At 37.8% G+C, this 27,551-nt stretch overlaps 1 protein-coding gene, 1 non-coding gene and 1 pseudogene across 2 annotated transcripts in view; 1 reads left to right on the forward strand and 2 right to left on the reverse strand.

The window, feature by feature from the left end:
- Positions 1-27,551, reverse strand: part of GABRA3 (gamma-aminobutyric acid type A receptor subunit alpha3) — a 243,619-nt gene that overhangs the window by 184,976 nt on the left and 31,092 nt on the right. The window lies entirely within an intron of this gene.
- LOC120882731 lies at positions 22,104-22,210 on the forward strand. The gene has a single exon (XR_005725584.1). It is a non-coding gene; the product is annotated as a U6 spliceosomal RNA (small nuclear RNA).
- On the reverse strand, positions 25,062-27,036 carry LOC120881578 (annotated as a pseudogene).

Consider the following 27,551-nt stretch of genomic DNA (forward strand, 5'->3'; position numbering starts at 1 on the left):
AAAGCTATCCAATTAAAAGATGGTCAAAGGGTGTATTTTATGGAATGCAAACTATATTTCATTGAACAACTTTATGCTGTAAAAAAATCATATAAATTTCCCTGCTTTCTACCATTTTTTTTAAATGAGCAAAGGAATCGAATAGCCATTTCTCCAAAGAAGATATACAAATGACCAAACAACACACAAAAATAGTCATTAGGGAAATGCAAATCAAAACCATAAGATAACATCTCTCACCCACCCACTAAGATGTCTATAAGTTAAAAAAAAATAGAAAATAACAATTGCTTGTATGGATGTGAGGAAATGGGACTCTCATATACTGTTGTTAGGAATGCAAAAAGATTCAGCTGCTGTAGAAAACAATAAGCAAAAAATTAGTATAGACTCAGCAATTACAGTCCTGGGAAACTGAAAGAATTCAAAACCAGGGTTTAAATAAAAAATTGTACATGAATTGTCATAGTAGCAGTATTCACAATAGACAAAAGAGGAAAACAAACCAAATATCTATAAACAGATGAATGGGTAAATAAAATGAAGCTTTGTCATACAAGGAAATTGCCATATATATAAATAAAATAGTGATACATGCTAGAGTATGGGTGAATCTTAACAACGTCATGCTAAATGAAAGGAAACTGACACAAATGCCACATTCTGTATGATTTCATTGATATAAAATATCAGGAATAGGTAAATTCATAGGCATAGAAAGTAGATTAGCAGATGTTACGAGCCTGGGAAAAGGGAGATTAGAAGCACTAGGTATGGGCTTTCTTACTGAGATGCAATAATATATTGGACCTAGATAGTGTGACGGTTGCACAACAATGTGAATGTACTAAATGCCACTGAAGTGTACACTTTAAGATGGCAATAAATAGATAAATGAGTCTAAGAGACCTGTGGAACATTTTCATAATAGATGTCCCAGAGAAAAAGGAGAGACAGCAAGGAGTAGAAAGAACATTTAAAGAAATAATGGCCCAAATCTTCCCAAATACAAAGAAAGACATTAATCTATACACCCAGGAACCTCAACAAAAGCCAAGTTGGTCACCCCAAAACACATTGTAATCAAATTGCTGAAAGACAAAAAGAGGAACTTGAAAGCATCAAAAGAGAAGTGATTCATCTCATGTAAAGGTTCCTCAATAAGATTATCAGTTGATTTTTCATCAAAAAAACCTTGAAAAAAGAAATCCTAGCAAGATGGCTTCACTAGAGAATTTACCAAATATTTAAAGAAGATATGGCACAAATTTGACAAATCCACTTCTAGAATTAGAAAAGGAGGAAAAGTAACAAACTCATTTCATGAGAACAGAATTGTCCTAATTACAAAATCAAACAAAGGACAGAGGTAATATAAATGAACTAACAAATGAGGAAGGGAGGAAGGAAGAAAACTACAGGTTGATACCATTCATGAATACAGAATAAGATTTATTCCAGTTATACAAAGTTGGTTCATTTGAATATCAGTCAATTTAATCCACCATAATGACATGCTAAAGAAGCAAAAGCATATGACCATATCAATTGACACAGAAAAAGAATTTTACAAAATCCAACATCCATTCATGATTTTTAAAATAGTTGCAATGCTAGAAACTTTATACACTACCAAAAAGTACAGAAAACAAAATTAAAAAACAATTCTAGTTGAAACGTAAAATAGTTTAAGCACTATGGAAAACTGTTGGGTAGTTTCAGAAAACTGTTGGGGAGTTTCTTTAAAAAGTAAACATGTACATACCATAAAAATATCAATCACATCTCCTAAACTTTTATGTATACACAAAACCCTGCATTTTGTAGTTCACAGCATCTTTTTACATAATAGCCCCAAACTAGAGACAACACAAAAGTCTTCCAATTGGTGAACTGCTAAACAAATTGTGATACATCCATACTACAGAATACTACTCAGCAATAGAAAGGCACACTATTGATCATGTAATGACTTGGGTGGATCTCACGTGTATCATATGTAGTAAAAATGCCAGTCTTTCACCAAAGAAAATATATAGATGATAAATAAGTACACGAAAAGATTCTCAATATCATATTATCATTAGAAAGTTGAAGATTAAGATAATAAAATACCACTACCATCTGTTAGCATGGCTAAAATTCAATCTGTTGACAACACCAAATACTGAAAATGATGTGGAGCAAAGGGAACTCACACTCATTCTGATGGGAATGCAAAACAGTACAGCCACTTGGAAGATGGTCTGATAGGCACACACAAAGCTAAACATAGTCTTACCATATGATCCAACACTTGCGTTCCATAGTATTCATCCATATGAGTTGAAAATGTATGTAGACACAAAAACACACACATGAATATTGACAGCAACTTTACTCATAATTGCTAAAAATTGAAAGCAACCAAGATTTCTATCAAGTGAGTAGATAAATAATGGTACATCCATACAATGTAACATTATTCAGTGAAAAGAAATGAGTTATCAAGCCATGGAGGAATTGTAAATGCATAGTGGAGAAGGCAATGGCACCCCACTCCGGTACTCTTGCCTGGAAAATCCCATGGATGGAGGAGCCTGGTAGGCTGCAGTCCATGGGATCACTAAGAGTCGGACACGACTGAGCGACTTCACTTTCAATTTTCACTTTCATGCATTGGAGAGGGAAATGGCAACCCACTCCAGTATTCTTGCCTGGAGAATCCCAGGGATGGGAGAGCCTGGTGGGCTGCCGTCTATGGGGTCGCACAGAGTTGGACACAACTGAAGCGACTTAGCAGCAGCAGCAGTGCAAAGTAAAATAAGCCAGTCTGAAAAAGCTACATACTGTATGATTCAAATTACATGATATTCTTGAAAAGGCAAAAATACAAAGACTAAAAAGATCAGTGGTTGCCAATGATTTAGGGAGGAGAAAGGGAGAAATGAATAAGTGAAATGCAGAGAGTTTTTAGTGAAGTGAAACTACTCTGCATGATACTTTAATGGTGAGCACATGACATTATACATTTGTCAAAACTCATAGAACTCCCAAATGCAAACTATGGGCCTTAGTTAATAATAATGTATCAAGAGTTCCCTGGTAGCTAAGTGATAAAGAATCTGCCTGCCAATGCAGGAAACAGGGGTTGTTCGACCCCTGATCTGGGAAGATCTCACATGCTGCAGAGCAACTAAGCCCGTGTGCCACAGATAGTAAGCCTGTGCTCTAGAGCCCAGGAACCACAACTACTGAGCCCACATGCTGCAACTACTGAAGCCCACTGCCCTAGAGTCTGTGCTCCACAACAAGAAGAGCTATCACAATGAGAAGCCTATGTACCACGATAAAGTAACCCCCAATTGCAATAATTAGAGAAAAGCCCACACAACAACAAAGACCCAAGCACAGTCCAAAATATAAATAATAAAAATTTAAAAAATAATGTATCAATATTCATTTATCAATGGCAAGAAATGTACCACACTAATCTGTCAATGATAGGGGAAATCAGTAGGGGATGGGGAAAGGGTACAAAGAAACTCCTTGTACTTTCTGCTCAATTTTCCTGTAAACGTAAAACTTCACTAAAAAATAAAGTCTGTTAATTTTCAAGAAGCCAATCCCCAAAAGGTTACATGGTATACAAACACATTTTTATATTTTCAAACTGACAAAACTATGAAGATAGAGAGATGAGTGGTTTCTAGGAAATGAGAAAGGGGTCAGAAATAGTGGGTACTATAAGAAAGAGGCAACATGAAGGAGTTTGTGGTGATTGAACAATTCTGTATCTTGATTGCAGTGGTGGTGGTTAAACAAATTTACATATGGGATTAAATTGCATAAAACTACACAAATACATACAAGCATGCACACACACAAAAATATGCTTATACGATTGTAGTACAATATGTTCATGAAGTCTGTGGTCTAGTTAATATTGTACTGTAATCATACCAGAACTCCTACTTGTGGAAGCTATATAAAGGGTTCACAGGGCTCTATATACTATTTTTGCATCTTCCCATGAGTTGATTGTTATTTTAAAAGTTTTTTTAAAAACAGCATCAATCAAAGCCTTTTCCATTTTCACTTAATATGCCCAGCATGCAAACAAATAATTATCACGAATGAGATGAACTAAAATTCACAAAGAAAACACAAACTAAAAAAGAGTCCCAGATGCAATCCACATACTGGACATGCCAGCACAGACTATAAAATAATATGATTAACCTAAGAAAATAGATACTGTGGAAAATATCACACAATAGAACAGATATTTTAAAACTTAAAAAAGTAATAATTGGATTTTAGGAAGTAATAACTATAACTGATATTTTAGGCCATCAGGAATCAATAAAGATATATGTAAGAGTCTAAAGAAATGATTACTACTACTACTACTAAGTCGCTTCAGTCATGTCCGACTCTGTGCGACCCCATAGATGGCAGCCCACCAGGCTCCCCTGTCCCTGGGATTCTCCAGGCAAGAACACTGGAGTGGGTTGCCATTTCCTTCTCCAGTTTTACTTTAAAATTGGAGGAAGTTACAGTTCAGTACACAGAAGCAAAGTCGTATCCGACTCTTTGTGACCCCATGGACTGTAGCCCACCAGGCTCTCTGTCCATGGAATTCTCTAGGCAAGAATACTGGAGTAGGTTGCCATTCCCTTCTCCAGGGAATATTCCCGATCTGGGGATCAAACCCAGGATCTCCTGCATGCAAGCAGATTCTTTACTACCTGAGCCACCAAGAAAGCCCTTTCACACACAGGCAAAGGAGCCACAGTGGACTCTAAAACCTGTAAAATCATTCTCCTGTTCCTTTAATGCAAGATATAAAGAAGTTTCCTATCTAACATCTGTTTTCTGTTAAAAGAAATCTGATAGATTTTTCCGTCAAGACCTATTATTCTTTCTTAAGTTCAAGCTGGTTGGCTCCCCATTAAGTATAAAAGTGATTTGTTTAGACAAAAATGAAGTGAAGGTGGCTATGAGCTCAGATGTCAGCTATACATTTGTTTACCTGCTCTGTTAAAGCATATTTTAAACCATTCTGCATAGTATGTCAGGTTATAGGCTGCTCTGGTATCATTTCTTGAATAAATTTCTAAATTCTTGTTATGATTAAGGCACTATTACAGTCACTGCTGGATTATACAAGGATAACAACAATCACACAGAACAAAGGAGCAGAACTGAAGAGTTTTAAAATCCCACATAAGAATTATATCCCTTCCTTTGCCAATTAGGTCCTATGTAACCATCTGTGAGCTTATCTGAAAAACTGTAATCTAGACATATGGACAATACAAGAAAGGAGGGTTAATCCTGTTATGGTATAGGTTCAACCTAAACTCAAGGACAACACTGGTAAAAATTACAGCTGTGATAATTTCTATTTTCATGTCAACTGTCACAAGCCAAAGCACCGGTGGTTTATTATAATACTGCTCTGCAAAGAAATGATTAACAAACTTAAATTATTTAACCTAAGATACAAAGATATATTGAGAGAGTCAATTCCTAGGCAGGCTGATAAGAAGTGTTATGTCCAGTGTCCGAGTCCCCAAAACTGAGAGAATAAGATGTCCACAGCAATGCAAAAACATTAAGGGGGGTTTATTGCTAGCTCGAGCTAGGGCTCAAGTCTCATCCAGCGCAGTGGAGTCTTGACGAGAGTTCTGAGCTCTGACTCACAGCTGCTTTTATACAGGCAGTTCTTAGTACAGCTGGCAGGTAATGATTGGCTGAGCCATACAGCTCTCGATTTCCAAATCCTGCATCCCTATCCGGATTGGCTCAAGTTTGGCACCATCGGGGACTTTCCCAGGAAATCATGACTCAGGTTTTAATCTGGTTTGGCACCAGGGGGAACTCTCTAGGGTGGGGCTTCCTAGAATTATGACTCATGCTTACAAGAACCTGAGGCTTAGGCCTAGTGTGGTCTGTTGAGCCTGTCATGGCTCAGGTTAGGTCCCAACAGAAGTATGGTGGTCCCCAAGGAGACAGGGGTCTGGAATTCTCAAGGAGGAGGAAAGGACAAACTTTTTTTCCCTCTACATTCGTTAGGATTACATAACAATAATGTATCCTGCTTGAGGACAGTTTCTGGAAAAAAAAACCTTTCAGCTAATCCTATTATCTTAAAATGTAAATTATGGGAGTGGGTCTAGTAAAGTCTTTACAACCTTCAGACATTCTTTTGATTCACTGTAATAAGTAATTAAAAAGTATGTAACTCCATTGCCAACACTAGTGAGGGGGTACTCTTTCTGCCCCCTTCTGATGTCTATGTCAGAAGCTTCCTCTATCCCTTTTATACTTTTATAAAACTCCATCACACAAAAGCTCTGAGCAATCAAGCCTCATCTCTCATTCCAGATTGAATTCTTCTCCTCTGAAGGCCAAAAATCCCAGCATCTTCTGTGGTTCAGCAACAACCTTTCAATATTGTACAACAAAGGGAATACAGCCAATATTTATAGTAACAATAAATAGAGTATAGTGAAAGTGAAGTCGCTCAGTTGTGTCCGGTTCTCTGCGACCCCATGGACTGTAGCCTACAAGACTCCTCCATCCATGGGATTTTCCAGGCAAGAGTGCTAGAGTGGGTTGCCATTTCCTTCTCCAGGGGATTTTCCTGACCCAGGGATCGAACCCAGATCTCCCCCATTGTAGGCAAACGTTTTACCATCTGAGCCACCAGGGAAGTTCCATAAATGGAGTATAACCTTTAAAATGATGAATCCCTGTATTAGACAACTCTAACTTACATAGCATTATATGAGAAATCTGTGCAGGTCAAGAAGCAACAGTTAGAACCGGACATGGAACAACAGACTGGTTCCAAATCGGGAAAGGAGTATGTCCAGGCTGTATATTGTCATCCTGTTCATTTAACTTATATGCAGAGTACATCATGCAAAATGCTGGGCTGGATGAAGCTCAAGCTGGAATCAGATTGCCAGGAGAAATATCAATAACCTCAAATATACAGATCACACTACCCTTATGGCAGAAAGCAAAGAAGAACTAAAGAGCCTCTTGATGAAAGTGAAAGAAGAGAGTGAAAAAGTTGGCTTAAAGCTCAACATTCAGAAAACTAAGATCATGGCATTCAGTCCCATCACTTCATGGCAAAGAGATGGGGAAACAGAAACAGTGAGACACTTTATTTTCTTGGGCTCCAAAATCACTGCAGATGGTGACTGCAGCCATGAAATTAAAAGATGCTTGCTCCTTGGAAGAAAAGCTATGACCAACCTAGACAGCATATTAAAAAGCAGAGACATCACTTTGCCAACAAAGGTCTAGTCAAAGCTATGGCTTTTCCAGTCATCATGTATGGATGTGAGTTGGACCATAAAGAAATCTGAGTGCTGAATAATTGATGCTTTTGAACTGTGGTGTTGGAGAAGACTCTTGAGAGTCCCTTGGACTGCAAGGAGATCCAACCAGTCCATCTTAAAGGAAATCAGTCCTGAATATTCACTCGAAGGACCGATACCAAAACTCCAATACTTTGGCCACCTCATGCAAAGAACTGACTCATTGGAAAAGTCCCTGATGCTGGGAAAGATTGAAGGAAGGAGGAGAAGGGGATGACAGAGGATGAGATGGTTGGATGGCATCAGCAACTCGATGGACATGAGTTTGAGCAAGCTCCAGGAGTTAGTGATGGACAGGGAGGCCTGGCGTGCTGCAGTCCATGGGGTTGCAAAGAGTTGGAGACAACTGAGTGGCTGAACTGAACTATCAACTATACTTCAATTAAAAGATAATAGTAAGCCCCCCAACCATTTCCCTGGCCGGCCACAGTGTCTTGCTTTCTATTACATATCCCCGCAAGTACCAACAGTTTCTGGTGATACCCAAGAAAGATATATCCTAGATTTCTGCAGTAGATGATGATAAAAGTCTTCTTGGGCATTTGATGATTGTTGGCAAGAAATGTGCTGCTGATCTGGGCCTGAAGAAGGGGTCTCAAATGGTGGTGAATGAAGGTTCAGATGGGGGACAGTCTGTCTATCATGTTCACCTCCATGTTCTTAGAGGTCAGCAGATGAACTGGCCTCCTGGTTAAGCGTGCTGTAGGGATAATTTTGCCTTCTCTATACAGTAATAAAGTTTACAAGTTCAAATATTCTACACAATATTTTTTTGTCTGTGTAAGGAGATATTAAAAATAATTTTAAAAACCTGTACATAATAAAAGATATTGCTGCATAGTCTGAAAAAAAAAGATAATAAAAATGTTTGAATGTTGCTAAGAGAGTAAATCTTAAAAGATCTCATCACAATAATAAAAAACCTGTAACTATGTGTTGGTGAATGTTAACTAGACTTACTGTAGTGATCGTTTTGCAATATACACAAATGTTGAATCATTATGTTGTATACCTTAAACTAATATAATGTTGTGTGTCAATTATATCTCAATTTAAAAAAAGATAAAATGAAAACAAAGACTGCTAGCAAGACTGACGAATAATGAAGAAGAGAAAACAAATACCCAATGTTAGGAATGAAAAGGTATATATCAATAAAGATACAAAAGAAACCAAAAATATGAGAGGATGTTATTTTTTAAAGACTTTATGTCAATAAATGTGAAAATTTAGAAGAATGGACAATTCATTAAAATATAACATAAAATTGATTAAAATTAGACAAATGTACAAATTATTTGAAAAAGGTTTTTCAAAAAAATTTAAAAGGTATAAACAGCATATGAAACCATGATCAAGCTCATAAAGTATTAAGAAATACAAATTAAAACTACTAAAAGTCTCTAAAATGTGCATATTATGATGCCTAATTTTAAAAGCTTAACAGTGCTAAGTGATAGAAAGAATGGAGAGTCACAGGAACCCCTATACACTGCTGGTAGACATGTAAATTGTTGCAAAAATTTTGTAAAATTCCTTGACAGTTTCTAATAAGTTGAATGTAGGCATACTCTATGACCCAGCAATCCCATTCCTAGTTATACAAACAATAGAAATGAAGACATATGTTCAACCACAAATTGTAAATGAATATCTTACTAAACATTTCTCATACTATAAAATTAGACACAATAAAAATTCCATCATCAACAGTAGAATGGATATATAAATTGTGGTTTATAAAATGGATTACTAAACAGCACTGAAAATTAATGAACTATAGCTAGTATAACAACATAAATGAGTCTAAAAACATTATATTGAGTGCTACAAGCCATATACAAGGGAGTATATATATTATACTGTATTATCCCACTTACTTTGAACTTTGAATATAGTTCAAAAACAGATGCAACTAATCTGTAGCTTAAAAAGTCAAGATATTAGTTGTCTTTGGGGAGGGGAGTGTGGACAGTGACTTAGAAAAGGTATAAAGGCATGATTCAAGATGTTATTATTTTTTTAAATTTCCTGATCCAGATGGTGGTTACACAGGTTTGTACCTTTGAGAAATATTCATTGAGCAATACACTTATGATTTTATTTTATCCTATATGTACTTCAAACCAAACAAAATTACTGAAGAGATCTAAATAAATGGCAACATAGAATGTTTCTGGCTGAGGAGAGCTAATTAAAAGATACAAATGTTCTCAAGTTTATTCATAATTCGATGAAATCCCAGTAAGTGTCAGCATCATTTTCTTAAAACTTGTCAAGTTTATTTTAAGGTTTATAAGAAATTGCTTGCAACTACCTAAAAAACTGTAAGAGGTCATTAGATCTAACAAAGACCAGAATATACTATAAATCTAACAAAATAAAACATTGTAGTATTAGAATATTTTCATGTTGATAGGTTGATGCAAGAAAACACTGGTAAAAGGAATTGCCTCCTAGGAGGAAAACTGGGTGGCTGTTTGGGTAAAATGAGAAGGAGACTTATTTTTCACTGTATACCACTTTTTACTCTTCCAATTATGATTTTTGCATAAGAGTTATTTATTCAAAAAGCAAATTTAAAAAATTAAAATTTAGTACTAAGGTAAAAATAGAAAAAAGAATCAGTGTAATTAAACAGAGGGTCCCCCAAACAGATCCATATGTATATATAGGAATTTAGAGTAAGATGAAGGAACAATTTATGACCAACGAGGAAATTATAGACTATTCAGTAAATTGCACTGAACTAATTGCTATCCATTTAGAAAAAAATTCATTGTGCACAATGGAATATAATGCTACTACATGTAATTAACAATTAATGAATGTACACTTGAGGTGGGGAAGAGTTTGCTAAGTAATGCCTAAAACTCATAAGCCATGAAAAGAAAGAGTTTTAAGTACACACTAAAGTTCACTATAACAAAAAGACCTCATCTATAAAGTTAGAAATAAATAATAGACTTGGATTTGGAAACAAAATATTAACATTTCTAACACATAAGGAGCTATTTGAGTCAGTAAGTAAAAGATGTCACAAAATACAAAATTGTGCAAAGGATATGGACAAAAAATTAACAACAGAATATTACAAATGGATAGCAAACATATATTCAATTTCAAGAGTAATCAGATAAATACACTCTAAAATAAGATGTTTGCATTTTTAAAACTATAGAAGAATAATACATTAATTTAAAAGTTCAGTTCAGTCACTCAGTTGTGTCCAACTCCTTGCGACCCCATGGCCTGTTAGCTCTTGTAAGATACGGGGAAGAAAACAGGATTGCTAAAGACTGTGGTAGGAGTAAATTTTATTTTGTATATCATTATTTTATTTTTGAACCATATAACTGAATTAATTTTCTCTGCGTCCCAGCATTTTTCCAGGACCAAATACTCTTCCATTATTCCTTATCTCAGTGAATGGTACCATCACCCATCCAACTGCAGAATCAGAAACCTAGAAGTCATCTTTCACACATCCCTCTTCAACACATTCTAAGCCTGGCATCACGACTCAATGGGCATAAGTTTGCACAAACACCAGGAGACAGTTGAAGGACAGGGAAGCCTAGCATGCTGCCGTCCATGGGGTCACAAAGAGTCGGCCTCAATGGAGCAACTGAACAACAAAAACCTCTTTCAGAAACATTTGCTTCTCTTCACATGTTCCACCACAACCCTAGTGCAAGCTGTCATAAACTCATTCTTGACCACGGCTGCAGCCTCATTTCACACAAGAAATATTTGCTAAGCATCTACCTTGAATCTGATCATAATAAATGGTTTACTGTAATCTACTTTTATCTCCTTCTCATCCATTCTACACACTGTAGCCAAGTTTAGCATTTCAAAATCTCATTTTGTCAGTAGCTCTCTCACCACTTTAAATACCTCAACGACTTCAGAGTAATCTTAAGGAAATTTAAAATTATTAACCAAGGCACAGATTAACTGCATGGTCAGGTCCAAACTACTTCTTCAGCCCTATATTTACATCAGGTTCACATCTACCAATCTCAAATCACATGAGATCCCACAATGCATCATGTTGTGTATCTGGCAGAGACATCATATTCCCATAAACTCAATACCCATTTTCCTAGCAAACTGTTAAAAAAATCAGAACAAATGGAAGACATTCTATAATAATGTGTATTTATAATCAAATATACTAATTATTTTAAATATAAACTGATTAAATGTTCTGATTAAGGGCAATTATCATACTGAATATACAAAAACTTTGTTACAAGAAGATATACATCTAAAACATAAGGATGCATAAAGGTTGAAAATAAAAGAATGAAAAAAGATACACCGAGACAGAAAAAGAGACACAGATGTATAGAACAGTATTTTGGACTCTGTGGGAGAGGGCAAGGGCGGGATGATATGGGAGAATGGCATTGAAACGTGTAAATTATCACATGTGAAACGAATCACCAGTCCAGGTTCGATGCATGATACAGGGTGCTCGGAGCTGGTGCACTGGGATGACCCAGAGGGATGGGATGGGGAAGGAGGTGGGGGGGGGGGTTCAGGATGGGGAACACATGTACACTCATGGCAGATTCATGTCAATGTATGGCAAAACCAATACAATATTGTAAAGTAAAAATAAATAAATAAAACTGAGATTTAAAAAAAAAGAATGCAACAACAACAGAAAAAGAATACAATAAAAAAAGATATACCAAACAAAATTAATCAAAGGAAAGCTGGTGTGGCTAAATCAGTATCAGACAAAATAGACATTAAGGCAAAAGTCATAACCAGCAATAAAGAGACACTTCAGAATGATAAAAGATTGTATTCACCAGAAAGATATAACAATTCTAAATCTGTATGCAACAGTATTGCATCAAAAGATATGAAGTAAGATACCAGATGAAGAAAAGCTACACAAAACCACAATGAGAGACAAATACAAGATCTTACTGGGATATTTTAATACATCTTTCTCAGTAACTGATGGAATGGAAGGAAAAAAAAATCAGTAAGGATATATCACATCTGAATAACATTAACAAACTGAACCTAACTGACATATGTGGAACACTATACTCAACAACTGCAGAATATATATTCTTTTCATAAACACATGGAATATTTGCATACACTGAATGTATTTTAGGCCAGAGGTCAGCAAACTTTCTCTAAAGGGTTTGATAATAAATACTTCTGATGCCAGTGAGCATTGGATCCCACACTGAGAGACATTATCTAGTGGCTAAAGTATGAGGTCGGAGAAGGCAATGGCAGCCCACTCCAGAACTCTTGCCTGGAAAATCACATGAGTGGAGGAGCCTGGTGGGCTGCAGTCCATGAGGTCGCAAAGAGTCTGACACAGCTGAGCGACTTCACTTTCACTTTTCACATTCATGCACTGGAGAAGGAAATGGCAACCCACTCCAGTGTTCTTGCCTGGAGAATCTCAGGGACAGCAGAGCCTGGTGGGCTGCCATCTCTGGGGTCGCACAGAGTCAGACATGACTGAAGTGACTTAGCAGCAGCAGCAGCAGCAGCACTTTAGGCTTGGTGAGCCTCATGAGATCATCATCACATATTTTTCTTTTAAACCACCTTGTAAATATGTAAAAAACATCTTTAGATTTAGGATCATACAAAAATAGTCTAATAAGCAATTCCTGGCATGTGGACCATAATTTCCTGACCTCTTTTATAGACCAAGAAGCAACTCTCAACAAGTTTCAAGGAATTGAAAATTCTATAGAGTATGCTCTCTGATCACAGTGTAATTAAGCAAGAAATAAATAATTAAATGACATTAGGAAACCTCCATCATTTGAAAAATAAGAAATACACTTAATTTTAGGTTTTGGAGGAAGGAGATGATAGGAGGAAACTTTGGGAGATATAACATGTTCATTATATTTATTATTGTTTATTATCTTAATCATGGGTATATAAGTATTCTGAAATATACCAAATTGTACATATGTAATTTATTATATACCAATTTAGCTTCAATAAAGCTGTTAAAATGGGGTAGGAGAAGAAATACACTTTCAAATAACCCTGGTTCTATGGGAAAATCACATTAAAAATTAGACAATATTTCAAACTAAATAATACTGAAAATAATACATACAAAAACTTGTGGACTACAGCTAAAGTTATTCTTAGAGGAACATTTGTGACCCTAAAAACACATTAACAAAGAAGGAAAGTTGGAAATCACTGTGCTAAGCATCATCTTACTAAGCTAAAACAAGAAAAGCCAATTAAACCCAAAGAAAGCAGAAAAAATTAAATTAGAAAGGCCAGAAATAAGTGAAACAGAAAACAATATACAATGAAGGGGATCAAAAAAACCAAACATTGTTTCTTTGAAAAAAAAATAAGTAAGTTGATAAACCTCTAGAAGGACCAATGAAGAAAAAACAGAAAGCACAAATAACGTGAAATTTAAAAAGGGATGTAAGCTACAGGTCCTACAGATGTTGAAAATATCACTAAGATACTACAAAAATTTCATGTTGTTAATTTGAAAATATAACTAAATGGTACAAATTTCTAGCAAGGTTCAAGCTATCAAAATGATTCAAATCAAAATAAAAAATCAGAACAGTACACAATATTAAAGAAATTGATCCTGTATCTTAAAACCCTTTCAAGGATGTCATCAAGATGGCAAAGTAGGAAAGACCAGGCTCAGTGTCTCCACAAAGTTCAACCACATGCAGAAAAACTGAGTCACTATCTTATACCACTTACAAAAATTAACTCAAAATGGATTAAGGATTTATATAAGGCTTGAAACTGATAAACTCCTAGAAAAAAAATAAAGGTTAAAACCTTATTGACATTAGTCTTGGCAATGACTTTTTATTTTTGAAATGTCACCAAAACCACAAAGCAACAAAAGCAAAAATGAAAAAGTGGGGTTCCACCAAATTAAAAAGCTTATACACATGAAAATAAATATTCAACAAAATAAAAAGGCAAATTGCACAATGGCATAAAATATTTACAAATTGTGTATCTGACATGGAATTAATGTCCAAAATATATAAGGAACACATACAACTCAATAGCAAAAAAAAAAATCAAATTAAAAAATAGAGGATTTCAATAGACATTTCTCCAAAGAAAATACACAAATGGCCAAAAGGTACATGAAGAGATGTTCAGCACCTCTAATCATTAAGGAAATGCAAATCAAAACCACAAGAAGATATCACCTCCATCTGTTAGAATATCAAAAAAGACAAGAGACACAAATGTTGGCATGGATGTGGAGAAAAATGAAGCTTTGTGCACTATTGGTGGGAATGTAAATTGCTTTGCCACTATGGAAGATAGTATGGAGGTTCCTCAAAAACTTAAAAGTAGAACTACCATATGATCCAACAATCTCATTTCTGCATATATCCAATGGAAATTAAATTACTCTTGGAGAGACACCTGCATTCCCATGTTCATTTGCAGCACTGGTCACAACAGTCAAGACATGGAAACTACCGAAGTTTTCATCGACAGATGAATGGATAAAGAATATATGATATATATGTAAAATGGGATATTATTCAGCCTAAAAATGAAGGAAATTCTGCCATTTGTGACAACATGAGTGGACCTTAAAGACATCAGACAAGTAAAATAAGTCAGACAGAGAAAGACAAATGCTATATGATGTGATTTATGGATGACTTCATTTGACTCAGTGGTAAAGAATCCACCTGCAAATGCAGGAGACAAGGGTTTGATACCTGGGTCAGGAAGATTCCCTGGAGTAGGAAATGGCAACCCACTTCAGTATTCTTGCCTAGATAATTCCATGAACAGAAGAGCCTGATGGGCTACAGTCTACGGGGTTGCAAAAGAGTCGGACACGACTGAGCTTGCGCGCGTGCACACACACACACACACACACACGATTTATATGTGTAATCTAAATCATTGCACTTAGAAAAACAGATAGTAGAATGGTGTTTGGCTGGAACTTAAGGAAGGGGAACTGAGGAGATGTTTGTCAAAGGGTAAAGATTCAGTTATAGAAAGTTTTGAGATCTAAGGTACAGCATAGTGTCTATAGTTAACAATACTGTATTGTACACTTGAAAGTTGCTCTGAAAGGAAGCTTTAATATTCTCACCATAATAACAAAACAACAAAATGGTAATTTTGTGAGGTGAAGGATATGTTAATGAATATTACGTTGGGAACCATTTCACAATATATTCATGTATAAAACCACTGCATCATGTACTTTAAATTATGTATTAATTATATCTCAATAAAAAAACATTTGAAAAGTTATACAATGAAGGCAAAAATATACCATAAAGAAAAGACAGTCTCTTTAATAAGCGGTGCTGGGAAAATTGGACAGGATGTTAAAGAATGAAATTAGAACATTCTGTAATACAAAATGTTATGCAAAAAACAAACTCAAAATGGATTAAAGACCTAAATGTAAGACCAGGTACTATAAAACTCTTACAGGAAAACATAGGTAGAACATTTTGTCATAAATCATTGCAATATACTTTTGGATCCACATCCTAGAGTAATGGAAATAAAAACAAAAATAAACAAATGGGACCTAATTAAACTTAAAAACTTTTGCACAGCAAAGGAAAACAACCTACTGAATGGGAGAAAATATTTGCAAATGATGCAACCAACAGGGGATTAATCTCCAAAATATACTAGCAGCTCATAAAACTCAAAAACAAAAAACACAATAAAGAATGGGCAGAAGACCCAAATAGACATTTCTGCAAAGACATACAGATAACCAAAAGGCACATGAAAAGATGCTCAATATCACTAATTAATAAAGAAATGCAAATCAAAACTACTATGAGGTATCAACTCACACCAGTCAGAATGGCCATCATCAAAAAGTCTACAACTATAAATGATGCAGAGGGTGTGGATAAGGGACCCCTCCTACCCTGTTAGTGGGAATGTTAATTGGTGCTGCCTACTATGGAGAACAGTATGGAGGTTCCACAAAAAAACTAAAAATAGAGCTACCATACAATCCTGCAATCTCACTCCTAGGCATATATCTGAAGAAAATCATAATTTGAAAAGATACATGCACCTCAATGTTCACTGCAGCACTATTTACAATAGCCAAGATATGGAAGCAACCCTATGTGTCCATCAACAGATGAATGGATAAAGAGAGTGAGAAGATATTACTCAGCCATAAAAGAGAATAAAATAATACCATTTGCAGCCACATGGATAGACCTGGAGATTATCATAGTAAATGAAATCAGTTAGAGACAAAGATAAATATCATATGATTTCACTTATATGTGGAATCTAAAAAAAAAAAATAAAGTTCGAATGAAGGTATTTACAAAATAGACTCACAAACAGAAAACAAACCTACAGTTACCAAAGGGGAAAGGTGGGGGGAGGGATAAATTGGGAGATTGGGACTGACATATATACACTATTATATATAAAATGGGTAACTAATAAAAACCTACTGTATAGCACAGGGAACTATACTCAATATTTTATAATAACCTAGTGGGAAAAGAATCTGAGATAGAGATACATAGATATGTAACTGAATCACTTTGCTGTACACTGAAAACTAACACATTATAAATCAACTATACTTCAAAATATCAATTTTTTAAAAAGTAAGGCATTGATGACTTCACTATCACTTTCTACCAAACACTGAACAAACATATAACATCATCTTTATACAACTGAATCCATAGAATAAAACTGTATTCTGAGATCAGAATTTAATTCACACCAAAATTTGACCAGAACATAAAAAGGCTTTACAGGCCAATACCTCTAACAAATATACATGTAAAATATTTAAACAAAATATTACTTAACCAAATCCAACAGTATATGAAAAGAATAATATGTTGTAACTATGTTGGATTCCTTTCAAGGATGCAAGCTTTAATATTTGAAAAATCAATATAATTCAAAATAATAGCATTAAAGATAAAATTCATATTATCATTTCAATTGGTGAATTTTATCAAATGCTTTTCATGCAATAGCCATTTCTAATTAAAACCATTAGCAAACTAGAAATGGAAAGAAACTTCTTTAATCTGATAAATCAACAAAAAATTTACAGCAAATGTCACACTTAATGGCAAAATGTTGAAGGCTTTTCCTTGCAGCATCCCCAGACTCAATGAATACTAACATACAAATGTTTTGCCAATGTAATTTTAATCTTGTCACATCTCCATGAATACATAGCATTATCCCCAATTTATACATTAGAAACTGAGTCTTAGAGGTCCAGTTACTTGGCCATGGTCGAAAAACACATAAATGACTTTATAAATGTGAACTCTATGCCATTACTACCTCTTTCAATACCAATTACTCAATTCCTTCTATATTATCTATGATATCTACACCATCAACCATTTCTGCCCATTTTACTTTTAAATGGTGCCCCAAATGGATCAAATTCTACCTTTCCATTGCCCCACTCCCATGCTGTTGTCACAATACTATCACAAACTACTCAAGCATAACCTCCCTACTCCACTTTTATTTAACTGTTTTTTTTTTGTTTTTACTTTTTTACTTTGAAATAACTTAAAATTTTCAATAACTTCCAAGAAGAGAACATACTGGTTATCCAGAGTCATCAGTTATAAACATTTGCCACACTGTACCTCTCTCCAGCAGAGGTGTGAGTTGGTGGTGGCCTGCTGCAGGGTTGGGGGCACTGAGTGTAGCAGTATACGCATGGGACCTTTTGAAGGAGGTCGCCATTATCTTCCTTACTTCCACCACAGTTTGGCCCCAGGTAAGGGCTGTATATTGTCACCCTGCTTATTTAACTTATATGCAGAGTACATCATGAGAAACGCTGGGCTGGATGAAGCACACGCTGGAATCAAGATTGCTGGGAGAAATATCAATACTCTCAGATATGCAGGTGACACCAACTTTATGGCAGAAAGTGAAGAAGAATTAAAGAGCCTCTGATGAAAGTGAAAGAGAAGAGTGAAAAAGTTGGCTTAAAGCTCAACATTCAGAAAACAAAGATCGTGGCAACTGGTCCCATCACTTCATGGCAGATAGATGGGGAAACAGGGGAAACAGTGGCAGAGTTTTTGGGGGGGGGGCTCCAAAATCACTGTAGAGGGTAACTGCAGCCATAAAATTAAAAGACACTTACTCTTTGGCAGGAAAGTTATGACCAACTTATACAGCATATTAAAAAGCAGAGACATTACTTTGCCAACAAAGGTCCATCTAGTCAAGACTATGGTTTTTCCAGTAGTCATGTACGGTATATGAGAGTTGGACTATAAAGAAAGCTGAGTGCCGAAGAACTGATGCTATCAAACTGTGGTGTTGGAGAAAACTCTTGAGAGTCCCTTGGACTGCAAGATCCAACCAGTCCATCTTAAAGGAGATCAGTCCTGTGTGTTAATTGGAAAAACTGACGTTGAAGCTGAAACTCCAGTACTTTGGCCACCTGATGGAAAGAACTGACTCATTTGATAAGACCTTGATGCTGGGAAAGATTGAAGGCAGGAGAAGAAGGGGACGACAGAAGACGAGATGGTTGCATGGTATCACAGACTCAATGGACATGAGTTTGGGTAAACTCTGGGAGTTGGTGATGGACAGGGAGGCCTGACATGCTGCAGTCCATGGGGTCGCAAACAGTCGGACACGACTGAGCAACTGAACTGAACTGACCTCTATATCTATAAATATTTCATTGCATGCTTCATAAAGAGCAATATCATACTCTTCTATTACTACTTATTGGGCTTCCCAGGTGGCGCTAATGATAAAGAATCTGCCTGCTAATGTAGGAGATGTGGGTTTGATCCCTGGGTCAGGAAGATCCCCTGGAGTAGGAAATGGCAACCCACTCCAGTATTCTTGCCTGGTAAATCCCATGGACAGAGGAGCCTGGTGGGCTAGAGTCCATGGGGTCGAAAGAGTCGGACATGACTGAGCACGTGCATACACACACACATTACAACTTACATAGAATTATCAAAATGAAGAAATTTATCATTGATAAAATACTATTATCTAATATAGAGTCCATATTCAAATTCCACCAATTGTCCCAATAATGTCCTTTACAGTTATTTTCCCAGTATAAGATCCAATCTAGTATCATATTCACATTTAGTTGTCATATCTCCTTATTCTCCTTTTATCTGGAATATTTCCTAAACTGTCTTTATTTTTCATGACATTGACATTTTTGAAGAAAAAAAGACCAGTTATTTTGTAGAATGTTTCTAAGTTTGAGTTTGTCTAATGTTTTCTCATGAATATATTGGGTTTATGGGGTTTTGGCAAGAACAGCACATAATCAATTTTGTGTCCTTTCTAATGTATCACAACAGAGAACACATGATTTTTTATGTTGTGATGTTAAGTTTGATCAATTGGCTAAAGTGGTGACTGCCAGGTTCTCTAGTGTAGTGCAATGCCCTTATGTCAATCTATGCCAAAACCAATACAGAATTGTAAAGTAAAAATGAAAAATAAATAAATAAATAAATTTAATAAAAAAAAAAATAAATTGCTCTCCCGGTTTCTGATTTTACTTCCCCAGTTGGAGATCTGCCCACATTAAAATCTCTGTATTCCTACTCTATGCCCCTATCTTGCCGTCTTCTTAGAAAGGCTATCTTGAGTTGTCCCATCTAATTATGTGTCCTCTGTTTTCCTCTATCAAAGAATTTTGTGTTTCCTTCCTATTACTTCTCATAATTTTCAATTATTTTATTTGTGTAATTAACATCACATCGTCTATCTTCTCCTGTGCATGTGTGCTAAGTCACTTCAGTCATGTCCAACTCTTTCTGACCCTATGGACTGTAGCCCACTATGCTTTTCTGTCCATGGGATTCTCCAGGCAAGAATACTGGAGTGGGTTGCTACGCCCTCTTCCAGGAGCTCTTCCTGACCCAGGGATCGAACTCATCTCTTTTATGTCTCCTCTATCTTCTTCTGCTGCTGCTAAGTCACTTCAGTCATGTCCAACTCTGTGCGACCCTACAGACGGCAGCCCACCAGGCTTCCCCCATCCCTGGGATTCTCAAGGCAAGAACACTGGAGTGGGTTACCATTTCCTTCTCCAATGCATGAAAGTGGGAAGTGAAAGTGAAGTCACTCAGTCGTGTCCGACTCTTAGCGACCCCATGGACTGTAGTTCACCAGGGTCCTCTGCCCATGGGATTTTCCAGGCAAGAGTACTGGAGTGGGATGCCATTATCTTCTCCTTCTGGATTATAAATTCCATAAGAACAAGATCCTTGTTCTATTTAGTTTATTCCTTCATCTCCTGCTCCCTACATAATGCCTGGCATATAAGCAACCAAAAAATAGTGGTTGAGTAATTGAAAAGCTTTAAGGATGTTCAAAAACAGATCAAATTTTACCCTTTAACTAAAGAACTGGCATTTTAAGATATAGCATGGTATAGGAGAAACATTCTGGAGTCATGCAGATGCAGGTTCATATTTGATAAAAATAATTGTGTGTGACCTTATATTTTCATCAAAGTGAAATTGGTCATACAGTCAGCTACTTTACTGATTGTGAGGATTAAATTCTTGTTAAGAAACTATAGTTATGCTTAGTGTGTAAAGGAAGCTGCAAGGAAGACAGGGTTAATCTTCTGGGATTAAGAGATATCTAGTCTTTACAAGAAGCACTCTAACATCAAACTGCTTAGGTTGCTGTGTGTCCACAAGTACAGGTGAACTGATTAACTCCCAAAGGAAGTAGTCTTTCATAGTCAACTCTTCCCACTTTCACACTCAGCTCTTTTTTATAATTTTTAAATAATGTTTTTACACTCAGTTTTACTCTGTACCAAGCCCTGTGGAAAGCTAATGGACAGGAAAGGAATGGACAGGATTCCACCTCACTTCTAAGAAGCACTCCCATAATGAAAGTCAGTTTTTCCCAACTGGTAAGTATATGTTCATTGATTGTACCTTCTCTGTACACTCTGTCACTCCATTATATTCCTTATTTTAGGCAGTTTTGTATTCATTATATATCTATGTGCCTGAGCTTAGCTCCTCCTAGATTTTTTCAGAATATTAGTAATAATAATAAACAATATTGTTAGCAGCAAAAATTACTATATTTCATTCAATCTAAGATGCCATTGATTTTGACACACCAATATTTTACATACCACAAAGAAAACAGAAGTGCCACCAAGTAAATAACAGTACATCACTGATAGGTAAGATTTGTCCTGATTTCAGAAATATTAAAATATGGGGAGAAAATGTGCTTCTTAAAACTAAAGAAACATGGTCTATAACAAGCACTGTTGTGAGCACTGTATTTTTATTAAATTATTTAAGCTGCATAACAACCCTCTGAGTGAGGTATACTTTCCTACCTCTTGATCAGTTCTCTCTTATCTTCAGTTCAGTTGCTCATTAGTGTCCGACTCTTTGCAACCCCATGGACTGCAGCATGTCAGGCCTCCCTGTCCATCACCAACTCCCAGAGTTTACCCAAACTCATGTCCATTGAGTCGGTGATGCCATCCAACCATCTCATCCTCTGTCATCCCCTTCTCCTCCTGCCCTCAATCTTTCCCAGCACCAGGGTCTTTTCAAATGTCAGCTCTTCACATAAGGTGGCCAAAGTATTGGAATTTCAGCTTTAACATCAGTCCTTCCAGTGAACACCCAGGACTGATCTCCTTTATCTTCTAAATATCTCTCTACTCTACTCACTTCAGCAGCACATATACTAAAATTGGAACGATACAGAGAAGATTAGCATGGCCCCTGTGCAAGGATGACACGAAAAATCATGAAGCGTTCCATATTTCTTCAGGCCAGAGAAGAAAATGGCAACCCACTCCAGTACTCTTGCCTGGAAAATCCCATGGACGGAGGAGCCTGGTAGGCTGCAGTCCATGGGGTCACTAAGGGTTGGACACGACTGAGCGACTTGACTTTCACTACTCACTTTTCTCCATCCCCTCTGAAACCGCCATGGAGTGAGACCCAATGCTATTTCTCTATCACCTAATTCTCCCTCCATATCTACTTTTGACTTCCTTGAAAGCTAATTCATTCTCTGCTGTCAGAATTACCTTAGAAAAGGCAAATTTTATCATGTCTTTCCTTGTTTAAACCTTGGAAGCTGTCAGTTTTCATTTCAATCCCAAAGAAGAGCAATGCCAAAAAATGTTCAAACTACCATACATTTGAACTCATTTCACATGCTAGCAAGGTTATGCTCAAAATCCTTCAAGCTAGGTTTCAGCAATACGTGAACTGAGAACTTCCAGATGTACAAGCTGGGTTTAGAAGAGGCAGAGGAACCAGAGATCAAATTGTCAAGATTAACGGGATCACAGAGAAAGCCAGGGAGTTCCAGAAAAATATCTACTTCTGCTTCACTGACTATGCTAAAGCCTTTGATGGTATAGATCACAACAAACTGTGGAAAATTCTTAAGGAGATGGGAGTACCAGATCACTTTACCTGTTTCCTGCCAAACCTGTATGTGAGTCAAGAAGCAACAGTTAAAACTGGACATGGAATAACAGACTCATTCAAAATTGGGAAAGGTATACGATGCTATATATTGTCACCCTGCTTATTTAACTTATATGCAGAATACATCATGCAAAATGCCAGGCTAGATGAATTATGAGCTAGAATCAAGATTGCCAGGAGAAATATCAACAACTTCAGATATGCAGATGATACCATTCTAATGGCAGAAAGTGAAGACGAACTAAAGAGTCTCTTGAGGAGGGTAAAAGAAGAGAGCAAAAAACTGACTTGAAGCTCAACATTCAAAAAACTAAGATCACAGCATCTGGTCCCATCATTTCATGGTAAATAGAAGGGGAAAAAGTGGAAGCAGTGACAGACTTAATTTTCTTGGGCTCCAAAATCACTGCAGATGGTGACTGCAGCCATGAAATTAAAAGATGCTTGCTCCTTGGAAGGAAAGCTATGACAAACCTAGACAGCAAAGACATCACTTTGCTAGCAAATCTCCTTGTAGTCAAAGCTATGGTTTTTCCGGTAGTCATGTATGGATGTAAGAGTTGGACATTAAGAAGGCTGAACACTGAAGAACTGATGCCTTCAAATTGTGGTGCTGGAGGAGACTCTTGAGAGTTACTTAGATAGCAAGGAGATCAAGCCAGACAATCCTAAAGGAAATCAACCCTGAATAGTCTTTGGAAGGATTGATGCTGAAGCTGCAAAACTTTGGCCATGTGATGCGAAGAACCGACTCATTGGAAAAGACCCTGATGCTGGGAAAGATAGAAGGCAGGAGGAGAAGGGGGAGACAGAGGATAAGATGGTTGGATGGCATCAATGACTCAATGGACATGAGTTTGAGCAAACTCCAGGAGATAGTGAAGGAAAGGGAAACCTAGTGTGCTGCAGTCCATGAGATCACAAAGAGTCAGCACAACATAGCAACTGAAGAACAACAACAAGTATTCTAAGAGTTCACTAACTCATATCCCCTTCCAACTCAGAACTCAGACTAAAAAACATGCACCTTGCCAACTGTGGTGTCCTGCCTCTCATCCAAAGAGCTACTCTCAGTAGAGGTCCCTGGGGCTGCAGGCAGACAGACGAAGGATTGGAAGATTTGTAGTCTGTCCCTAAGATGCAGGATTTACAAACAGGAATATGCAATGCACACTGTTTGGCCAACCTCCCTGTATTTAAAAATGAGAAATTTGGAGATTAGACACAAAAACAGGAAGGTTATCTTTATATTCATCAATGTCAGCTTCCAGCTGCCACTCAGCAAATAACTAGGAGCATTATAGCATGGTTATGGCCCAGGATCTCCAAATACTTCTGAGACTATGCCACTTATTGATATATCTGAAGAGGCATTCAAAAAGGAGAGGGAAATCGCTCCCACAGTAGAGAGGAGACTGAGTTCTAAGACTATTTACTTTTTTCTGTTGGGGTATTAATGCAGCTAAAATGCCACTTATGACAATGAGATACTTTTTGCAAACACATGCATAAATACACCCATTCCAGAAGAGCAAGACAGTTTCTTTCTCAAAATTGAGAAAAATGGATTGAAAAGCAGTGGTCACCGACGTTTTTGGCACCAGGGCTTGGTTTCATGCAAGACAATTTTTTCATGGAGGGGGGTGGGGTTATTCAAGCAGAAAGTACACTGCTGCTGCTGCTAAGTCGCTTCAGTCATGTCCAACTCTGTGTGACCCAATCGATGGAAGCCCACCAGGCTCCCCCGTCCCTGGGATTCTCCAGGCAAGAACACCGGAGTGGGTTGCCATTTCCTTCTCCAATGTATGAAAGTGAAAAGTCAAAGGGAAGTCACTCAGTCGTGTCCGACTCTTTGCGACCCCATGGACTGCAGCCTACCAGGCTCCTCCATCCATGGGATTTTCTAGGCAAGAGTACTGGAGTGGGGTGCCATTGCCTTCTCCGAGAAAGCACATTACATATTATATTGATTATGTCCCCACTGATCTGATAGAAGGCGGAGCTCAGGCTATAATTAGAGAGATAGGGGAGAGAGAAGGGTGTGGCTGTAAATGGAGGTGGAGAAGCTTAGATTTCCCGTGGCTGCTTACCCGCTGCTATGCAGCGTGGGTTCCTACCTTGCCAGGAATAGGTGCTGGTCCATAGCCTGGAGGCTGGAGACCCCTGAAGAAAGGAATCAGGGTGAAATAATACAGACGGCTTTACAGAAGGCAGTCTTCGAGTGCTGCTCCAAGTTGAGTGCCTTCTGGTTGGACGCCATGCAGTCCTCATACATGATGGCGCCGCCCTTCTCCTCCCACCAGCGACACGAGAAGTCCACCTTAGAGTGTTTACATAAGTAGGGCACCCAGGACAGCACCACAACCTGCCCGCTTGCATCTCCAGCAGGTTTGGCACCACCTCCTCAAGGCCAACCACCTAGATGGATTCGTTGTTGGCCACGCTGGGCAGGATGTTCATTTGGGGCATGGGGGGAGGAGGGACTTAAAGCGACGGTTACTCCCATGCAAGCTTGGCTGCCACCTGCCGGCTAACTGCAAAATCAGCAGAAGTGACCACAGAGCTACGCTGATGAGGGTGCAGTTGGCCTGAGCAGAGGTGGCTGTTGTATAGGGATGGTGAGGAGGGCTGTGGGATATTGACAAGTGGACTAGCGTTGGTGACTTTGGAGACACTGAGAGGCCCTGCTGGATCCTCTGTCCCTGAATGGGCACGGATGCCTGGGGAGCCAGCAAGGACTCGCTGTGGCCCACGCTGGAATGTTGTTTCTTGTGGATTTGCTGTCACCTTTCTGACGAGCAGGTGCCCTATGGTCCTAACTACAAGGACATCTGTGCCCACAGTGGACCCAGGGGTCTTGGGTTGTCACGACCACAGCATCTGAATCAAAGAGGTCTGAAGCAATGGCTTGCCAGAAAGAATGATCTGGGTGCCCTGTACAAGTAGGGGAGGGGTAGTCAGGGAACTCTCAGTGGAACCTCCTTTCCCCACCCCTCCATATTTGTAAACATTTTGTTTTATTTTAATTAATTTATTTTAATTGGAGGCTAAGCCATACATCAACATGAATTAGCCACGGATGTACTTGTGTCCCCCCATCCTGAAACCCCTCCCCATCCCATCCCTCAGGGTTGTCCCAGTGCAATAACCCTGAGCACCCTGTCTCATGCATCAAACTTGAACTGGCGATCTATTTCACATATGATAATATACATGTTTCAATGCTATTCTCTCAAATCACGCTACCCTCGCCTTCTCCCATAGAGTCCAAAAGTCTGTTCTTTATGTCTGTGTCTCTTTTGCTGTCTTACATATAGGGTCGTTGTTACCATCTTTCTAAATTCTATATATATGCATTAATATACTGTATTGGTGTTTCTCTTTCTGACTTAATTCACTCTGTGTAATAGGCTCCAGGTTCATCCAGCTCATTAGAACTGACTAAAATGTGTGCTTTTTTAAAGCTGAGTAATATTCCATTGTGTATATGCACCACAACTTCCTTATCCATTTGTCTGCCGATGGGCATCTAGGTTGCTTCCATGTCCTAACTATTGTAAATAGTGCTGCGATGAACATTGGGGTACATGTGTCTCTCTCAATTCTGGTTTCCTCAGTGTGTATGCCCAGCAGTGGAATCGCTGGGTACTATGGCAGTTCTATTTCCAGTATTTTAAGGAATCTCCACACTGTTCTCCATAGTGGCTATACCAGTCTGCATTCTCACCAACAGTGTAAGAGGGTTCCCTTTTCTCCAAACCCTCTCCAGCCTTTATTGTTTGTAGAGTTTTTGATGGCAGGCATTCTGATTGGCTGGCATGAGATGGTACCTCATTGTGGTTTTGATTTGCATTTCTCTGATAATGAATGATGTTGAGCATCTTTTCATGTGTTTAGTAGCAATCTGCATGTGTTCTTTGTAGAAATATCTGTTTGGTTCTTGGTTTCCTTTTATATTTTACTCTGTTATAACTTTTTCAATAAAATTAGTTTGCTTCTTCTAATCTTAACTCTAGTTTTAATCACTTAATCATCCGTTTTCGTTCTGCAGGACGGCTTTTCATGAAGGCCTCATGGTCTGTTTCAAGGCATTCTGCATCAGCCTCTTCACCCTCAGGCTCACAGGCTACTAGTCCAGGCAGCACGAACATATCAAGCACAGGGGTTCTCCTCTTGGACTTAATGGCACTGTATGTGGTTCACATGTTCATGGGCACATCACCCACCTGCTCTTCATCTATGCCCAGGGCAATCACCTCTGTGCCCTCAGCAACATTTGGGCTGGCCCTGTTCCCAGCTCAGGCACCACTCCCATGTCTCCGTCAGTTTAAATCTGAAGCCAATACTCTCTTCTCCCTTTTATTTTCTTGTTCTCCATATTGCCCTCTGCGGGGTGCCATTCAAGTGTTTGTTTCTGACTCCATGTTGGGCGTTTTCAGCTATTCTGAACTCTTTGCAACCCTGGGATAAATCCCACTTGATCATGGTGTATGATCCTTTAATGTATTGTTAATTTAATTACATACATTTATATTGTATTATCGGCCTCCCAGGTTTGTGTGGTGGTAAAGAATCTGCCTGCCAAAGCAGCAGACGCTTCATTCCCCAGGTCAGGAAGATCCTCTGGAGGCGGAAATGGCAACCCACTCCAGCATTCTTGACTGGG

The sequence above is a fragment of the Oryx dammah genome, unplaced genomic scaffold, assembly GCF_014754425.2.
Source record: "Oryx dammah isolate SB20612 unplaced genomic scaffold, SCBI_Odam_1.1 HiC_scaffold_23, whole genome shotgun sequence".
In the NCBI taxonomy this organism is placed as follows: Eukaryota; Metazoa; Chordata; class Mammalia; order Artiodactyla; family Bovidae; genus Oryx; species Oryx dammah.